Source organism: Dendrobates tinctorius, unplaced genomic scaffold (assembly GCF_039654945.1).
Source record: "Dendrobates tinctorius isolate UK_male_01 unplaced genomic scaffold, ASM3965494v1 ptg000036l, whole genome shotgun sequence".
In the NCBI taxonomy this organism is placed as follows: Eukaryota; Metazoa; Chordata; class Amphibia; order Anura; family Dendrobatidae; genus Dendrobates; species Dendrobates tinctorius.
In genome coordinates this window covers 44,147,783-44,167,055 of record NW_027361704.1, presented here as the reverse complement: position 1 = coordinate 44,167,055, position 19,273 = coordinate 44,147,783, and positions in this window count along the sequence as shown.

Genomic DNA, 19,273 nt, shown 5'->3' with positions numbered 1-19,273 from the left:
GAATGTGTTTCCTTCCCTGTGCAGTGTCCAATTATACAATGGAAAGTTGAGTTTTGCATATGACTTTACTGCGCCAAACTTATTTTGCGCAATTCCGTACACATGACAGTACTGCCCTAAATGTTTTCAAGTTGATGAATGTGTTTTCTTTCTGTGCAGTGAGCAATTATGCAATGCAAAGTTGAGTTTCTGATATCATTTTACTGCGCCAAGCTTGTTTCGCTAAATTCCGTAAACATGACAGTACTGCCCTAAATATTTTAAACATGATGAATGTGTTTCTTTCCCTGTGCAGTGTGCAATTATGTAATACAAAGTTGAGTTTCTCGTATGATTTTGCTGCACCAAACTTGTTTCGCTCAATTCCGTGCGCATGACAATACTGCCCCAAATGTTTTTAAATTGCTAAATGTGCTTCCTACCTTGTGCAGCGTGCGTTTGTGTGACACAATGTTGCGTTGTACATTGGATTTTACAGTGCCAAAACTGTTTTGCGCAATTACGTACAAAAGACAGTACTGCCCCAAATGTTTTTTTAAAGTTGAATGTGTTTCCTTCCCTGTGCAGTGTCCAATTATACAATGGAAAGTTGAGTTTTGCATATGACTTTACTGCGCCAAACTTATTTTGCGCAATTCCGTACACATGACAGTACTGCCCTAAATGTTTTCAAGTTGATGAATGTGTTTTCTTTCTGTGCAGTGAGCAATTATGCAATGCAAAGTTGAGTTTCTGATATCATTTTACTGCGCCAAGCTTGTTTCGCTAAATTCCGTAAACATGACAGTACTGCCCTAAATATTGTAAACATGATGAATGTGTTTCTTTCCCTTTGCAGTGTGCAATTATGTAATACAAAGTTGAGTTTCTCGTATGATTTTGATGCGCCAAACTTGTTTTGCTCAATTCCGTGCGCATGACAATACTGCCCCAAATGTTTTTAAATTGCTAAATGTGCTTCCTACCTTGTGCAGCGTGCGTTTGTGTGACACAATGTTGCGTTGTACATTGGATTTTACAGTGCCAAAACTGTTTTGCGCAATTACGTACAAAAGACAGTACTGCCCCAAATGTTTTTTTTAAAGTTGAATGTGTTTCCTTCCCTGTGCAGTGTCCAATTATACAATGGAAAGTTGAGTTTTGCATATGACTTTACTGCGCCAAACTTATTTTGCGCAATTCCGTACACATGACAGTACTGCCCTAAATGTTTTCAAGTTGATGAATGTGTTTTCTTTCTGTGCAGTGAGCAATTATGCAATGCAAAGTTGAGTTTCTGATATCATTTTACTGCGCCAAGCTTGTTTCGCTAAATTCCGTAAACATGACAGTACTGCCCTAAATATTTTAAACATGATGAATGTGTTTCTTTCCCTGTGCAGTGTGCAATTATGTAATACAAAGTTGAGTTTCTCGTATGATTTTGCTGGGCCAAACTTGTTTCGCTCAATTCCGTGCGCATGACAATACTGCCCCAAATGTTTTTAAATTGCTAAATGTGCTTCCTACCTTGTGCAGCGTGCGTTTGTGTGACACAATGTTGCGTTGTACATTGGATTTTACAGTGCCAAAACTGTTTTGCGCAATTACGTACAAAAGACAGTACTGCCCCAAATGTTTTTTTAAAGTTGAATGTGTTTCCTTCCCTGTGCAGTGTCCAATTATACAATGGAAAGTTGAGTTTTGCATATGACTTTACTGCGCCAAACTTATTTTGCGCAATTCCGTACACATGACAGTACTGCCCTAAATGTTTTCAAGTTGATGAATGTGTTTTCTTTCTGTGCAGTGAGCAATTATGCAATGCAATGTTGAGTTTCTGATATCATTTTACTGCGCCAAGCTTGTTTCGCTAAATTCCGTAAACATGACAGTACTGCCCTAAATATTTTAAACATGATGAATGTGTTTCTTTCCCTGTGCAGTGTGCAATTATGTAATACAAAGTTGAGTTTCTCGTATGATTTTGCTGCGCCAAACTTGTTTCGCTCAATTCCGTGCGCATGACAATACTGCCCCAAATGTTTTTAAATTGCTAAATGTGCTTCCTACCTTGTGCAGCGTGCGTTTGTGTGACACAATGTTGCGTTGTACATTGGATTTTACAGTGCCAAAACTGTTTTGCGCAATTACGTACAAAAGACAGTACTGCCCCAAATGTTTTTTTTAAAGTTGAATGTGTTTCCTTCCCTGTGCAGTGTCCAATTATACAATGGAAAGTTGAGTTTTGCATATGACTTTACTGCGCCAAACTTATTTTGCGCAATTCCGTACACATTACAGTACTGCCCTAAATGTTTTCAAGTTGATGAATGTGTTTTCTTTCTGTGCAGTGAGCAATTATGCAATGCAAAGTTGAGTTTCTGATATCATTTTACTGCGCCAAGCTTGTTTCGCTAAATTCCGTAAACATGACAGTACTGCCCTAAATATTTTAAACATGATGAATGTGTTTCTTTCCCTGTGCAGTGTGCAATTATGTAATACAAAGTTGAGTTTCTCGTATTATTTTGCTGCGCCAAACTTGTTTCGCTCAATTCCGTGCCCATGACAATACTGCCCCAAATGTTTTTAAATTGCTAAATGTGCTTCCTACCTTGTGCAGCGTGCGTTTGTGTGACACAATGTTGCGTTGTACATTGGATTTTACAGTGCCAAAACTGTTTTGCGCAATTACGTACAAAAGACAGTACTGCCCCAAATGTTTTTTTAAAGTTGAATGTGTTTCCTTCCCTGTGCAGTGTCCAATTATACAATGGAAAGTTGAGTTTTGCATATGACTTTACTGCGCCAAACTTATTTTGCGCAATTCCGTACACATGACAGTACTGCCCTAAATGTTTTGAAGTTGATGAATGTGTTTTCTTTCTGTGCAGTGAGCAATTATGCAATGCAAAGTTGAGTTTCTGATATCATTTTACTGCGCCAAGCTTGTTTCGGTAAATTCCGTAAACATGACAGTACTGCCCTAAATATTTTAAACATGATGAATGTGTTTCTTTCCCTGTGCAGTGTGCAATTATGTAATACAAAGTTGAGTTTCTCGTATGATTTTGCTGCGCCAAACTTGTTTCGCTCAATTCCGTGCGCATGACAATACTGCCCCAAATGTTTTTAAATTGCTAAATGTGCTTCCTACCTTGTGCAGCGTGCGTTTGTGTGACACAATGTTGCGTTGTACATTGGATTTTACAGTGCCAAAACTGTTTTGCGCAATTACGTACAAAAGACAGTACTGCCCCAAATGTTTTTTTAAAGTTGAATGTGTTTCCTTCCCTGTGCAGTGTCCAATTATACAATGGAAAGTTGAGTTTTGCATATGACTTTACTGCGCCAAACTTATTTTGCGCAATTCCGTACACATGACAGTACTGCCCTAAATGTTTTCAAGTTGATGAATGTGTTTTCTTTCTGTGCAGTGAGCAAATATGCAATGCAAAGTTGAGTTTCTGATATCATTTTACTGCGCCAAGCTTGTTTCGGTAAATTCCGTAAACATGACAGTACTGCCCTAAATATTTTAAACATGATGAATGTGTTTCTTTCCCTGTGCAGTGTGCAATTATGTAATACAAAGTTGAGTTTCTCGTATGATTTTGCTGCGCCAAACTTGTTTCGCTCAATTCCGTGCGCAAGACAATACTGCCCCAAATGTTTTTAAATTGCTAAATGTGCTTCCTACCTTGTGCAGCGTGCGTTTGTGTGACACAATGTTGCGTTGTACATTGGATTTTACAGTGCCAAAACTGTTTTGCGCAATTACGTACAAAAGACAGTACTGCCCCAAATGTTTTTTTAAAGTTGAATGTGTTTCCTTCCCTGTGCAGTGTCCAATTATACAATGGAAAGTTGAGTTTTGCATATGACTTTACTGCGCCAAACTTATTTTGCGCAATTCCGTACACATGACAGTACTGCCCTAAATGTTTTCAAGTTGATGAATGTGTTTTCTTTCTGTGCAGTGAGCAATTATGCAATGCAAAGTTGAGTTTCTGATATCATTTTACTGCGCCAAGCTTGTTTCGCTAAATTCCGTAAACATGACAGTACTGCCCTAAATATTTTAAACATGATGAATGTGTTTCTTTCCCTGTGCAGTGTGCAATTATGTAATACAAAGTTGAGTTTCTCGTATTATTTTGCTGCGCCAAACTTGTTTCGCTCAATTCCGTGCCCATGACAATACTGCCCCAAATGTTTTTAAATTGCTAAATGTGCTTCCTACCTTGTGCAGCGTGCGTTTGTGTGACACAATGTTGCGTTGTACATTGGATTTTACAGTGCCAAAACTGTTTTGCGCAATTACGTACAAAAGACAGTACTGCCCCAAATGTTTTTTTAAAGTTGAATGTGTTTCCTTCCCTGTGCAGTGTCCAATTATACAATGGAAAGTTGAGTTTTGCATATGACTTTACTGCGCCAAACTTATTTTGCGCAATTCCGTACACATGACAGTACTGCCCTAAATGTTTTGAAGTTGATGAATGTGTTTTCTTTCTGTGCAGTGAGCAATTATGCAATGCAAAGTTGAGTTTCTGATATCATTTTACTGCGCCAAGCTTGTTTCGGTAAATTCCGTAAACATGACAGTACTGCCCTAAATATTTTAAACATGATGAATGTGTTTCTTTCCCTGTGCAGTGTGCAATTATGTAATACAAAGTTGAGTTTCTCGTATGATTTTGCTGCGCCAAACTTGTTTCGCTCAATTCCGTGCGCATGACAATACTGCCCCAAATGTTTTTAAATTGCTAAATGTGCTTCCTACCTTGTGCAGCGTGCGTTTGTGTGACACAATGTTGCGTTGTACATTGGATTTTACAGTGCCAAAACTGTTTTGCGCAATTACGTACAAAAGACAGTACTGCCCCAAATGTTTTTTTAAAGTTGAATGTGTTTCCTTCCCTGTGCAGTGTCCAATTATACAATGGAAAGTTGAGTTTTGCATATGACTTTACTGCGCCAAACTTATTTTGCGCAATTCCGTACACATGACAGTACTGCCCTAAATGTTTTCAAGTTGATGAATGTGTTTTCTTTCTGTGCAGTGAGCAAATATGCAATGCAAAGTTGAGTTTCTGATATCATTTTACTGCGCCAAGCTTGTTTCGGTAAATTCCGTAAACATGACAGTACTGCCCTAAATATTTTAAACATGATGAATGTGTTTCTTTCCCTGTGCAGTGTGCAATTATGTAATACAAAGTTGAGTTTCTCGTATGATTTTGCTGCGCCAAACTTGTTTCGCTCAATTCCGTGCGCAAGACAATACTGCCCCAAATGTTTTTAAATTGCTAAATGTGCTTCCTACCTTGTGCAGCGTGCGTTTGTGTGACACAATGTTGCGTTGTACATTGGATTTTACAGTGCCAAAACTGTTTTGCGCAATTACGTACAAAAGACAGTACTGCCCCAAATGTTTTTTTAAAGTTGAATGTGTTTCCTTCCCTGTGCAGTGTCCAATTATACAATGGAAAGTTGAGTTTTGCATATGACTTTACTGCGCCAAACTTATTTTGCGCAATTCCGTACACATGACAGTACTGCCCTAAATGTTTTCAAGTTGATGAATGTGTTTTCTTTCTGTGCAGTGAGCAATTATGCAATGCAAAGTTGAGTTTCTGATATCATTTTACTGCGCCAAGCTTGTTTCGCTAAATTCCGTAAACATGACAGTACTGCCCTAAATATTGTAAACATGATGAATGTGTTTCTTTCCCTTTGCAGTGTGCAATTATGTAATACAAAGTTGAGTTTCTCGTATGATTTTGATGCGCCAAACTTGTTTTGCTCAATTCCGTGCGCATGACAATACTGCCCCAAATGTTTTTAAATTGCTAAATGTGCTTCCTACCTTGTGCAGCGTGCGTTTGTGTGACACAATGTTGCGTTGTACATTGGATTTTACAGTGCCAAAACTGTTTTGCGCAATTACGTACAAAAGACAGTACTGCCCCAAATGTTTTTTTTAAAGTTGAATGTGTTTCCTTCCCTGTGCAGTGTCCAATTATACAATGGAAAGTTGAGTTTTGCATATGACTTTACTGCGCCAAACTTATTTTGCGCAATTCCGTACACATGACAGTACTGCCCTAAATGTTTTCAAGTTGATGAATGTGTTTTCTTTCTGTGCAGTGAGCAATTATGCAATGCAAAGTTGAGTTTCTGATATCATTTTACTGCGCCAAGCTTGTTTCGCTAAATTCCGTAAACATGACAGTACTGCCCTAAATATTTTAAACATGATGAATGTGTTTCTTTCCCTGTGCAGTGTGCAATTATGTAATACAAAGTTGAGTTTCTCGTATGATTTTGCTGGGCCAAACTTGTTTCGCTCAATTCCGTGCGCATGACAATACTGCCCCAAATGTTTTTAAATTGCTAAATGTGCTTCCTACCTTGTGCAGCGTGCGTTTGTGTGACACAATGTTGCGTTGTACATTGGATTTTACAGTGCCAAAACTGTTTTGCGCAATTACGTACAAAAGACAGTACTGCCCCAAATGTTTTTTTAAAGTTGAATGTGTTTCCTTCCCTGTGCAGTGTCCAATTATACAATGGAAAGTTGAGTTTTGCATATGACTTTACTGCGCCAAACTTATTTTGCGCAATTCCGTACACATGACAGTACTGCCCTAAATGTTTTCAAGTTGATGAATGTGTTTTCTTTCTGTGCAGTGAGCAATTATGCAATGCAATGTTGAGTTTCTGATATCATTTTACTGCGCCAAGCTTGTTTCGCTAAATTCCGTAAACATGACAGTACTGCCCTAAATATTTTAAACATGATGAATGTGTTTCTTTCCCTGTGCAGTGTGCAATTATGTAATACAAAGTTGAGTTTCTCGTATGATTTTGCTGCGCCAAACTTGTTTCGCTCAATTCCGTGCGCATGACAATACTGCCCCAAATGTTTTTAAATTGCTAAATGTGCTTCCTACCTTGTGCAGCGTGCGTTTGTGTGACACAATGTTGCGTTGTACATTGGATTTTACAGTGCCAAAACTGTTTTGCGCAATTACGTACAAAAGACAGTACTGCCCCAAATGTTTTTTTTAAAGTTGAATGTGTTTCCTTCCCTGTGCAGTGTCCAATTATACAATGGAAAGTTGAGTTTTGCATATGACTTTACTGCGCCAAACTTATTTTGCGCAATTCCGTACACATTACAGTACTGCCCTAAATGTTTTCAAGTTGATGAATGTGTTTTCTTTCTGTGCAGTGAGCAATTATGCAATGCAAAGTTGAGTTTCTGATATCATTTTACTGCGCCAAGCTTGTTTCGCTAAATTCCGTAAACATGACAGTACTGCCCTAAATATTTTAAACATGATGAATGTGTTTCTTTCCCTGTGCAGTGTGCAATTATGTAATACAAAGTTGAGTTTCTCGTATTATTTTGCTGCGCCAAACTTGTTTCGCTCAATTCCGTGCCCATGACAATACTGCCCCAAATGTTTTTAAATTGCTAAATGTGCTTCCTACCTTGTGCAGCGTGCGTTTGTGTGACACAATGTTGCGTTGTACATTGGATTTTACAGTGCCAAAACTGTTTTGCGCAATTACGTACAAAAGACAGTACTGCCCCAAATGTTTTTTTAAAGTTGAATGTGTTTCCTTCCCTGTGCAGTGTCCAATTATACAATGGAAAGTTGAGTTTTGCATATGACTTTACTGCGCCAAACTTATTTTGCGCAATTCCGTACACATGACAGTACTGCCCTAAATGTTTTGAAGTTGATGAATGTGTTTTCTTTCTGTGCAGTGAGCAATTATGCAATGCAAAGTTGAGTTTCTGATATCATTTTACTGCGCCAAGCTTGTTTCGGTAAATTCCGTAAACATGACAGTACTGCCCTAAATATTTTAAACATGATGAATGTGTTTCTTTCCCTGTGCAGTGTGCAATTATGTAATACAAAGTTGAGTTTCTCGTATGATTTTGCTGCGCCAAACTTGTTTCGCTCAATTCCGTGCGCATGACAATACTGCCCCAAATGTTTTTAAATTGCTAAATGTGCTTCCTACCTTGTGCAGCGTGCGTTTGTGTGACACAATGTTGCGTTGTACATTGGATTTTACAGTGCCAAAACTGTTTTGCGCAATTACGTACAAAAGACAGTACTGCCCCAAATGTTTTTTTAAAGTTGAATGTGTTTCCTTCCCTGTGCAGTGTCCAATTATACAATGGAAAGTTGAGTTTTGCATATGACTTTACTGCGCCAAACTTATTTTGCGCAATTCCGTACACATGACAGTACTGCCCTAAATGTTTTCAAGTTGATGAATGTGTTTTCTTTCTGTGCAGTGAGCAAATATGCAATGCAAAGTTGAGTTTCTGATATCATTTTACTGCGCCAAGCTTGTTTCGGTAAATTCCGTAAACATGACAGTACTGCCCTAAATATTTTAAACATGATGAATGTGTTTCTTTCCCTGTGCAGTGTGCAATTATGTAATACAAAGTTGAGTTTCTCGTATGATTTTGCTGCGCCAAACTTGTTTCGCTCAATTCCGTGCGCAAGACAATACTGCCCCAAATGTTTTTAAATTGCTAAATGTGCTTCCTACCTTGTGCAGCGTGCGTTTGTGTGACACAATGTTGCGTTGTACATTGGATTTTACAGTGCCAAAACTGTTTTGCGCAATTACGTACAAAAGACAGTACTGCCCCAAATGTTTTTTTAAAGTTGAATGTGTTTCCTTCCCTGTGCAGTGTCCAATTATACAATGGAAAGTTGAGTTTTGCATATGACTTTACTGCGCCAAACTTATTTTGCGCAATTCCGTACACATGACAGTACTGCCCTAAATGTTTTCAAGTTGATGAATGTGTTTTCTTTCTGTGCAGTGAGCAATTATGCAATGCAAAGTTGAGTTTCTGATATCATTTTACTGCGCCAAGCTTGTTTCGCTAAATTCCGTAAACATGACAGTACTGCCCTAAATATTTTAAACATGATGAATGTGTTTCTTTCCCTGTGCAGTGTGCAATTATGTAATACAAAGTTGAGTTTCTCGTATGATTTTGCTGCGCCAAACTTGTTTCGCTCAATTCCGTGCGCATGACAATACTGCCCCAAATGTTTTTAAATTGCTAAATGTGCTTCCTACCTTGTGCAGCGTGCGTTTGTGTGACACAATGTTGCGTTGTACATTGGATTTTACAGTGCCAAAACTGTTTTGCGCAATTACGTACAAAAGACAGTACTGCCCCAAATGTTTTTTTAAAGTTGAATGTGTTTCCTTCCCTGTGCAGTGTCCAATTACACAATGGAAAGTTGAGTTTTGCATATGACTTTACTGCGCCAAACTTATTTTGCGCAATTCCGTACACATGACAGTACTGCCCTAAATGTTTTCAAGTTGATGAATGTGTTTTCTTTCTGTGCAGTGAGCAATTATGCAATGCAAAGTTGAGTTTCTGATATCATTTTACTGCGCCAAGCTTGTTTCGCTAAATTCCGTAAACATGACAGTACTGCCCTAAATATTTTAAACATGATGAATGTGTTTCTTTCCCTGTGCAGTGTGCAATTATGTAATACAAAGTTGAGTTTCTCGTATGATTTTGCTGCGCCAAACTTGTTTCGCTCAATTCCGTGCGCATGACAATACTGCCCCAAATGTTTTTAAATTGCTAAATGTGCTTCCTACCTTGTGCAGCGTGCGTTTGTGTGACACAATGTTGCGTTGTACATTGGATTTTACAGTGCCAAAACTGTTTTGCGCAATTACGTACAAAAGACAGTACTGCCCCAAATGTTTTTTTAAAGTTGAATGTGTTTCCTTCCCTGTGCAGTGTCCAATTACACAATGGAAAGTTGAGTTTTGCATATGACTTTACTGCGCCAAACTTATTTTGCGCAATTCCGTACACATGACAGTACTGCCCTAAATGTTTTCAAGTTGATGAATGTGTTTTCTTTCTGTGCAGTGAGCAATTATGCAATGCAAAGTTGAGTTTCTGATATCATTTTACTGCGCCAAGCTTGTTTCGCTAAATTCCGTAAACATGACAGTACTGCCCTAAATATTGTAAACATGATGAATGTGTTTCTTTCCCTGTGCAGTGTGCAATTATGTAATACAAAGTTGAGTTTCTCGTATGATTTTGCTGCGCCAAACTTGTTTCGCTCAATTCCGTGCGCATGACAATACTGCCCCAAATGTTTTTAAATTGCTAAATGTGCTTCCTACCTTGTGCAGCGTGCGTTTGTGTGACACAATGTTGCGTTGTACATTGGATTTTACAGTGCCAAAACTGTTTTGCGCAATTACGTACAAAAGACAGTACTGCCCCAAATGTTTTTTTTAAGTTGAATGTGTTTCCTTCCCTGTGCAGTGTCCAATTATACAATGGATAGTTGAGTTTTTTACATATGACTTTACTGCGCCAAACTTATTTTGCGCAATTCCGTACACATGACAGTACTGCCCTAAATGTTTTCAAGTTGATGAATGTGTTTTCTTTCTGTGCAGTGAGCAATTATGCAATGCAAAGTTGAGTTTCTGATATCATTTTACTGCGCCAAGCTTGTTTCGCTAAATTCCGTAAACATGACAGTACTGCCCTAAATATTTTAAACATGATGAATGTGTTTCTTTCCCTGTTCAGTGTGCAATTATGTAATACAAAGTTGAGTTTCTCGTGTGATTTTGCTGCGCCAAACTTGTTTCGCTCAATTCCGTGCGCATGACAATACTGCCCCAAATGTTTTTAAATTGCTAAATGTGCTTCCTACCTTGTGCAGTGTGCGTTTGTGTGACACAATGTTGCGTTGTACATTGGATTTTACAGTGCCAAAACTGTTTTGCGCAATTACGTACAAAAGACAGTACTGCCCCAAATGTTTTTTTAAAGTTGAATGTGTTTCCTTCCCTGTGCAGTGTCCAATTATACAATGGAAAGTTGAGTTTTGCATATGACTTTACTGCGCCAAACTTATTTTGCGCAATTCCGTACACATGACAGTACTGCCCTAAATGTTTTCAAGTTGATGAATGTGTTTTCTTTCTGTGCAGTGAGCAATTATGCAATGCAAAGTTGAGTTTCTGATATCATTTTACTGCGCCAAGCTTGTTTCGCTAAATTCCGTAAACATGACAGTACTGCCCTAAATATTTTAAACATGATGAATGTGTTTCTTTCCCTGTGCAGTGTGCAATTATGTAATACAAAGTTGAGTTTCTCGTATGATTTTGCTGCGCCAAACTTGTTTCGCTCAATTCCGTGCGCATGACAATACTGCCCCAAATGTTTTTAAATTGCTAAATGTGCTTCCTACCTTGTGCAGCGTGCGTTTGTGTGACACAATGTTGCGTTGTACATTGGATTTTACAGTGCCAAAACTGTTTTGCGCAATTACGTACAAAAGACAGTACTGCCCCAAATGTTTTTTTTAAAGTTGAATGTGTTTCCTTCCCTGTGCAGTGTCCAATTATACAATGGAAAGTTGAGTTTTGCATATGACTTTACTGCGCCAAACTTATTTTGCGCAATTCCGTACACATGACAGTACTGCCCTAAATGTTTTCAAGTTGATGAATGTGTTTTCTTTCTGTGCAGTGAGCAATTATGCAATGCAAAGTTGAGTTTCTGATATCATTTTACTGCGCCAAGCTTGTTTCGCTAAATTCCGTAAACATGACAGTACTGCCCTAAATATTTTAAACATGATGAATGTGTTTCTTTCCCTGTGCAGTGTGCAATTATGTAATACAAAGTTGAGTTTCTCGTATGATTTTGCTGCGCCAAACTTGTTTCGCTCAATTCCGTGCGCATGACAATACTGCCCCAAATGTTTTTAAATTGCTAAATGTGCTTCCTACCTTGTGCAGCGTGCGTTTGTGTGACACAATGTTGCGTTGTACATTGGATTTTACAGTGCCAAAACTGTTTTGCGCAATTACGTACAAAAGACAGTACTGCCCCAAATGGTTTTTTTAAAGTTGATTGTGTTTCCTTCCCTGTGCAGTGTCCAATTATACAATGGAAAGTTGAGTTTTGCATATGACTTTACTGCGCCAAACTTATTTTGCGCAATTCCGTACACATGACAGTACTGCCCTAAATGTTTTCAAGTTGATGAATGTGTTTTCTTTCTGTGCAGTGAGCAATTATGCAATGCAAAGTTGAGTTTCTGATATCATTTTACTGCGCCAAGCTTGTTTCGCTAAATTCCGTAAACATGACAGTACTGCCCTAAATATTTTAAACATGATGAATGTGTTTCTTTCCCTGTGCAGTGTGCAATTATGTAATACAAAGTTGAGTTTCTCGTATGATTTTGCTGCGCCAAACTTGTTTCGCTCAATTCCGTGCGCATGACAATACTGCCCCAAATGTTTTTAAATTGCTAAATGTGCTTCCTACCTTGTGCAGCGTGCGTTTGTGTGACACAATGTTGCGTTGTACATTGGATTTTACAGTGCCAAAACTGTTTTGCGCAATTACGTACAAAAGAGTACTGCCCCAAATGTTTTTTTAAAGTCGAAAGTGTTTCCTTCCCTGTGCAGTGTCCAATTTTACAATGGAAAGTTGAGTTTTGCATATGACTTTACTGCGCCAAACTTATTTTACGCAATTCCGTACACATGACAGTACTGCCCTAAATGTTTTCAAGTTGATGAATGTGTTTTCTTTCTGTGCAGTGAGCAATTATGCAATGCAAAGTTGAGTTTCTGAGATCATTTTACTGCGCCAAGCTTGTTTCGCTAAATTCCGTAAACATGACAGTACTGCCCTAAATATTTTAAACATGATGAATGTGTTTCTTTCCCTGTGCAGTGTGCAATTATTTAATACAAAGTTGAGATTCTCGTATGATTTTGCTGCGCCAAACTTGTTTCGCTCATTTCCGTGCGCATGACAATACTGACCCAAATGTTTTTAAATTACTAAATGTGCTTCCTACCTTGTGCAGTGTGCGTTTGTGTGACACAATGTTGCGTTGTACATTGGATTTTACAGTGCCAAAACTGTTTTGCGCAATTACGTACAAAAGACAATACTGCCCCAAATGTTTTTTTAAAGTTGAATGTGTTTCCTTCCCTGTGCAGTGTCCAATTATACAATGGAAAGTTGAGTTTTGCATATGACTTTACTGCGCCAAACTTATTTTGCGCAATTCCGTACACATGACAGTACTGCCCTAAATGTTTTCAAGTTGATGAATGTGTTTTCTTTCTGTGCAGTGAGCAATTATGCAATGCAAAGTTGAGTTTCTGATATCATTTTACTGCGCCAAGCTTGTTTCGCTAAATTCCGTAAACATGACAGTACTGCCCTAAATATTTTAAACATGATGAATGTGTTTCTTTCCCTGTGCTGTGTGCAATTATGTAATACAAAGTTGAGTTTCTCGTATGATTTTGCTGCGCCAAACTTGTTTCGCTCAATTCCGTGCGCATGACAATACTGCCCCAAATGTTTTTAAATTACTAAATGTGCTTCCTACCTTGTGCAGTGTGCGTTTGTGTGACACAATGTTGCGTTGTACATTGGATTTTACAGTGCCAAAACTGTTTTGCGCAATTACGTGCAAAAGACAGTACTGCCCCAAATGTTTTTTTAAAGTTGAATGTGTTTCCTTCCCTGTGCAGTGTCCAATTATACAATGGAAAGTTGAGTTTTGCATATGACTTTACTGCGCCAAACTTATTTTGCGCAATTCCGTACACATGACAGTACTGCCCTAAATGTTTTCAAGTTGATGAATGTGTTTTCTTTCTGTGCAGTGAGCAATTATGCAATGCAAAGTTGAGTTTCTGATATCATTTTACTGCGCCAAGCTTGTTTCGCTAAATTCCGTAAACATGACAGTACTGCCCTAAATATTTTAAACATGATGAATGTGTTTCTTTCCCTGTGCAATGTGAAATTATGTAATACAAAGTTGAGTTTCTCGTATGATTTTGCTGCGCCAAACTTGTTTCGCTCAATTCCGTGCGCATGACAATACTGCCCCAAATGTTTTTAAATTACTAAATGTGCTTCCTACCTTGTGCAGTGTGCGTTTGTGTGACACAATGTTGCGTTGTACATTGGATTTTACAGTGCCAAAACTGTTTTGCGCAATTACGTACAAAAGACAGTACTGCCCCAAATGTTTTTTTAAAGTTGAATGTGTTTCCTTCCCTGTGCAGTGTCCAATTATACAATGGAAAGTTGAGTTTTGCATATGACTTTACTGCGCCAAACTTATTTTGCGCAATTCCGTACACATGACAGTACTGCCCTAAATGTTTTCAAGTTGATGAATGTGTTTTCTTTCTGTGCAGTGAGCAATTATGCAATGCAAAGTTGAGTTTCTGATATCATTTTACTGCGCCAAGCTTGTTTCGCTAAATTCCGTAAACATGACAGTACTGCCCTAAATATTTTAAACATGATGAATGTGTTTCTTTCCCTGTGCAGTGTGCAATTATGTAATACAAAGTTGAGTTTCTCGTATGATTTTGCTGTGCCAAACTTGTTTCGCTCAATTCCGTGCGCATGACAATACTGCCCCAAATGTTTTTAAATTACTAAATGTGCTTCCTACCTTGTGCAGTGTGCGTTTGTGTGACACAATGTTGCGTTGTACATTGGATTTTACAGTGCCAAAACTGTTTTGCGCAATTACGTACAAAAGATAGTACTGCCCCAAATGTTTTTAAAGTTGAATGTGTTTCCTTCCCTGTGCAGTGTCCAATTATACAATGGAAAGTTGAGTTTTGCATATGACTTTACTGCGCCAAACTTATTTTGCGCAATTCCGTACACATGACAGTACTGCCCTAAATGTTTTCAAGTTGATGAATGTGTTTTCTTTCTGTGCAGTGAGCAATTATGCAATGCAAAGTTGAGTTTCTGATATCATTTTACTGCGCCAAGCTTGTTTCGCTAAATTCCGTAAACATGACAGTACTGCCCTAAATATTTTAAACATGATGAATGTGTTTCTTTCCCTGTGCAGTGTGCAATTATGTAATACAAAGTTGAGTTTCTCGTATGATTTTGCTTCGCCAAACTTGTTTCGCTCAATTCCGTGCGCATGACAATACTGCCCCAAATGTTTTTAAATTACTAAATGTGCTTCCTACCTTGTGCAGTGTGCGTTTGTGTGACACAATGTTGCGTTGTACATTGGATTTTACAGTGCCAAAACTGTTTTGCGAAATTACGTACAAAAGACAGTACTGCCCCAAATGTTTTTTTAAAGTTGAATGTGTTTCCTTCCCTGTGCAGTGTCCAATTATACAATGGAAAGTTGAGTTTTGCATATGACTTTACTGCTCCAAACTTATTTTGCGCAATTCCGTACACATGACAGTACTGCCCTAAATGTTTTCAAGTTGATGAATGTGTTTTCTTTCTGTGCAGTGAGCAATTATGCAATGCAAAGTTGAGTTTCTGATATCATTTTACTGCGCCAAGCTTGTTTCGCTAAATTCCGTAAACATGACAGTACTGCCCTAAATATTTTAAACATGATGAATGTGTTTCTTTCCCTGTGCAGTGTGCAATTATGTAATACAAAGCTGAGTTTCTCGTATGATTTTGCTGCGCCAAACTTGTTTCGCTCAATTCCGTCCGCATGACAATACTGCCCCAAATGTTTTTAAATTACTAAATGTGCTTCCTACCTTGTGCAGTGTGCGTTTGTGTGACACAATGTTGCGTTGTACATTGGATTTTACAGTGCCAAAACTGTTTTGCGCAATTACGTACAAAAGACAGTACTGCCCCAAATGTTTTTTTAAAGTTGAATGTGTTTCCTTCCCTGTGCAGTGTCCAATTATACAATGGAAAGTTGAGTTTTGCATATGACTTTACTGCGCCAAACTTATTTTGCGCAATTCCGTACACATGACAGTACTGCCCTAAATGTTTTCAAGTTGATGAATGTGTTTTCTTTCTGTGCAGTGAGCAATTATGCAATGCAAAGTTGAGTTTCTGATATCATTTTACTGCGCCAAGCTTGTTTCGCTAAATTCCGTAAACATGACAGTACTGCCCTAAATATTTTAAACATGATGAATGTGTTTCTTTCCCTGTGCAGTGTGCAATTATGTAATACAAAGTTGAGTTTCTCGTATGATTTTGCTGCGCCAAACTTGTTTCGCTCAATTCCGTGCGCATGACAATACTGCCCCAAATGTTTTTAAATTACTAAATGTGCTTCCTACCTTGTGCAGTGTGCGTTTGTGTGACACAATGTTGCGTTGTACATTGGATTTTACAGTGCCAAAACTGTTTTGTGCAATTACGTACAAAAGACAGTACTGCCCCAAATGTTTTTTTAAAGTTGAATGTGTTTCCTTCCCTGTGCAGTGTCCAATTATACAATGGAAAGTTGAGTTTTGCATATGACTTTACTGCGCCAAACTTATTTTGCGCAATTCCGTACACATGACAGTACTGCCCTAAATGTTTTCAAGTTGATGAATGTGTTTTCTTTCTGTGCAGTGAGCAATTATTCAATGCAAAGTTGAGTTTCTGATATCATTTTACTGCGCCAAGCTTGTTTCGCTAAATTCCGTAAACATGACAGTACTGCCCTAAATATTTTAAACATGATGAATGTGTTTCTTTCCCTGTGCAGTGTGCAATTATGTAATACAAAGTTGAGTTTCTCGTATGATTTTGCTGCGCCAAACTTGTTTCGCTCAATTCCGTGCGCATGACAATACTGCCCCAAATGTTTTTAAATTACTAAATGTGCTTCCTACCTTGTGCAGTGTGCGTTTGTGTGACACAATGTTGCGTTGTACATTGGATTTTACAGTGCCAAAACTGTTTTGCGCAATTACGTACAAAAGACAGTACTGCCCCAAATGTTTTTTTAAAGTTGAATGTGTTTCCTTCCCTGTGCAGTGTCCAATTATACAATGGAAAGTTGAGTTTTGCATATGACTTTACTGCGCCAAACTTATTTTGCGCAATTCCGTACACATGACAGTACTGCCCTAAATGTTTTCAAGTTGATGAATGTGTTTTCTTTCTGTGCAGTGAGCAATTATGCAATGCAAAGTTGAGTTTCTGATATCATTTTACTGCGCCAAGCTTGTTTCGCTAAATTCCGTAAACATGACAGTACTGCCCTAAATATTTTAAACATGATGAATGTGTTTCTTTCCCTGTGCAGTGTGCAATTATGTAATACAAAGTTGAGTTTCTCGTATGATTTTGCTGCGCCAAACTTGTTTCGCTCAATTCCGTGCGCATGACAATACTGCCCCAAAAGTTTTTAAATTACTAAATGTGCTTCCTACCTTGTGCAGTGTGCGTTTGTGTGACACAATGTTGTGTTGTACATTGGATTTTACAGTGCCAAAACTGTTTTGCGAAATTACGTACAAAAGACAGTACTGCCCCAAATGTTTTTTTAAAGTTGAATGTGTTTCCTTCCCTGTGCAGTGTCCAATTATACAATGGAAAGTTGAGTTTTGCATATGACTTTACTGCGCCAAACTTATTTTGCGCAATTCCGTACACATGACAGTACTGCCCTAAATGTTTTCAAGTTGATGAATGTGTTTTCTTTCTGTGCAGTGAGCAATTATGCAATGCAAAGTTGAGTTTCTGATATCATTTTACTGCGCCAAGCTTGTTTCGATAAATTCCGTAAACATGACAGTACTGCCCTGAATATTTTAAACATGATGAATGTGTTTCTTTCCCTGTGCAGTGTGCAATTATGTAATACAAAGTTGAGTTTCTCGTATGATTTTGCTGCGCCAAACTTGTTTCGCTCAATTACGTGCGCATGACAATACTGCCCCAAATGTTTTTAAATTACTAAATGTGCTTCCTACCTTGTGCAGCGTGCGTTTGTGTGACACAATGTTGCGTTGTACATTGGATTTTACAGTGCCAAAACTGTTTTGCGCAATTACGTGCAAAAGACAGTACTGCCCCAAATGTTTTTTTAAAGTTGAATGTGTTTCCTTCCCTGTGCAGTGTCCAATTATACAATGGAAAGTTGAGTTTTGCATATGACTTTACTGCGCCAAACTTATTTTGCGCAATTCCGTACACATGACAGTACTGCCCTAAATGTTTTCAAGTTGATGAATGTGTTTTCTTTCTGTGCAGTGAGCAATTATGCAATGCAAAGTTGAGTTTCTGATATCATTTTACTGCGCCAAGCTTGTTTCGCTAAATTCCGTAAACATGACAGTACTGCCCTAAATATTTTAAACATGATGAATGTGTTTCTTTCCATGTGCAGTGTGCAATTATGTAATACAAAGTTGAGTTTCTCGTATGATTTTGCTGCGCCAAACTTGTTTCGCTCAATTCCGTGCGCATGACAATACTGCCCCAAATGTTTTTAAATTACTAAATGTGCTTCCTACCTTGTGCAGCGTGCGTTTGTGTGACACAATGTTGCGTTGTACATTGGATTTTACAGTGCCAAAACTGTTTTGCGCAATTACGTACAAAAGACAGTACTGCCCCAAAAGTTTTTTTAAAGTTGAATGTGTTTCCTTCCCTGTGCAGTGTCCAATTATACAATGGAAAGTTGAGTTTTGCATATGACTTTACTGCGCCAAACTTATTTTGCGCAATTCCGTACACATGACAGTACTGCCCTAAATGTTTTCAAGTTGATGAATGTGTTTTCTTTCTGTGCAGTGAGCAATTATGCAATGCAAAGTTGAGTTTCTGATATCATTTTACTGCGCCAAGCTTGTTTCGCTAAATTCCGTAAACATGACAGTACTGCCCTAAATATTTTAAACATGATGAATGTGTTTCTTTCCCTGTGCAGTGTGCAATTATGTAATACAAAGTTGAGTTTTTCGTATGATTTTGCTGCGCCAAACTTGTTTCGCTCAATTCCGTGCGCATGACAATACTGCCCCAAATGTTTTTAAATTACTAAATGTGCTTCCTACCTTGTGCAGCGTGCGTTTGTGTGACACAATGTTGCGTTGTACATTGGATTTTACAGTGCCAAAACTGTTTTGCTCAATTACGTGCACAAGACAGTACTGCCCCAAATGTTTTTTTAAAGTTGAATGTGTTTCCTTCCCTGTGCAGTGTCCAATTATACAATGGAAAGTTGTGTTTTGCATATGACTTTACTGAGCCAAACTTATTTTGCGCAATTCCGTACACATGACAGTACTGCCCTAAATGTTTTCAAGTTGATGAATGTGTTTTCTTTCTGTGCAGTGAGCAATTATGCAATGCAAAGTTGAGTTTCTGATATCATTTTACTGCGCCAAGCTTGTTTCGCTAAATTCCGTAAACATGACAGTACTGCCCTAAATATTTTAA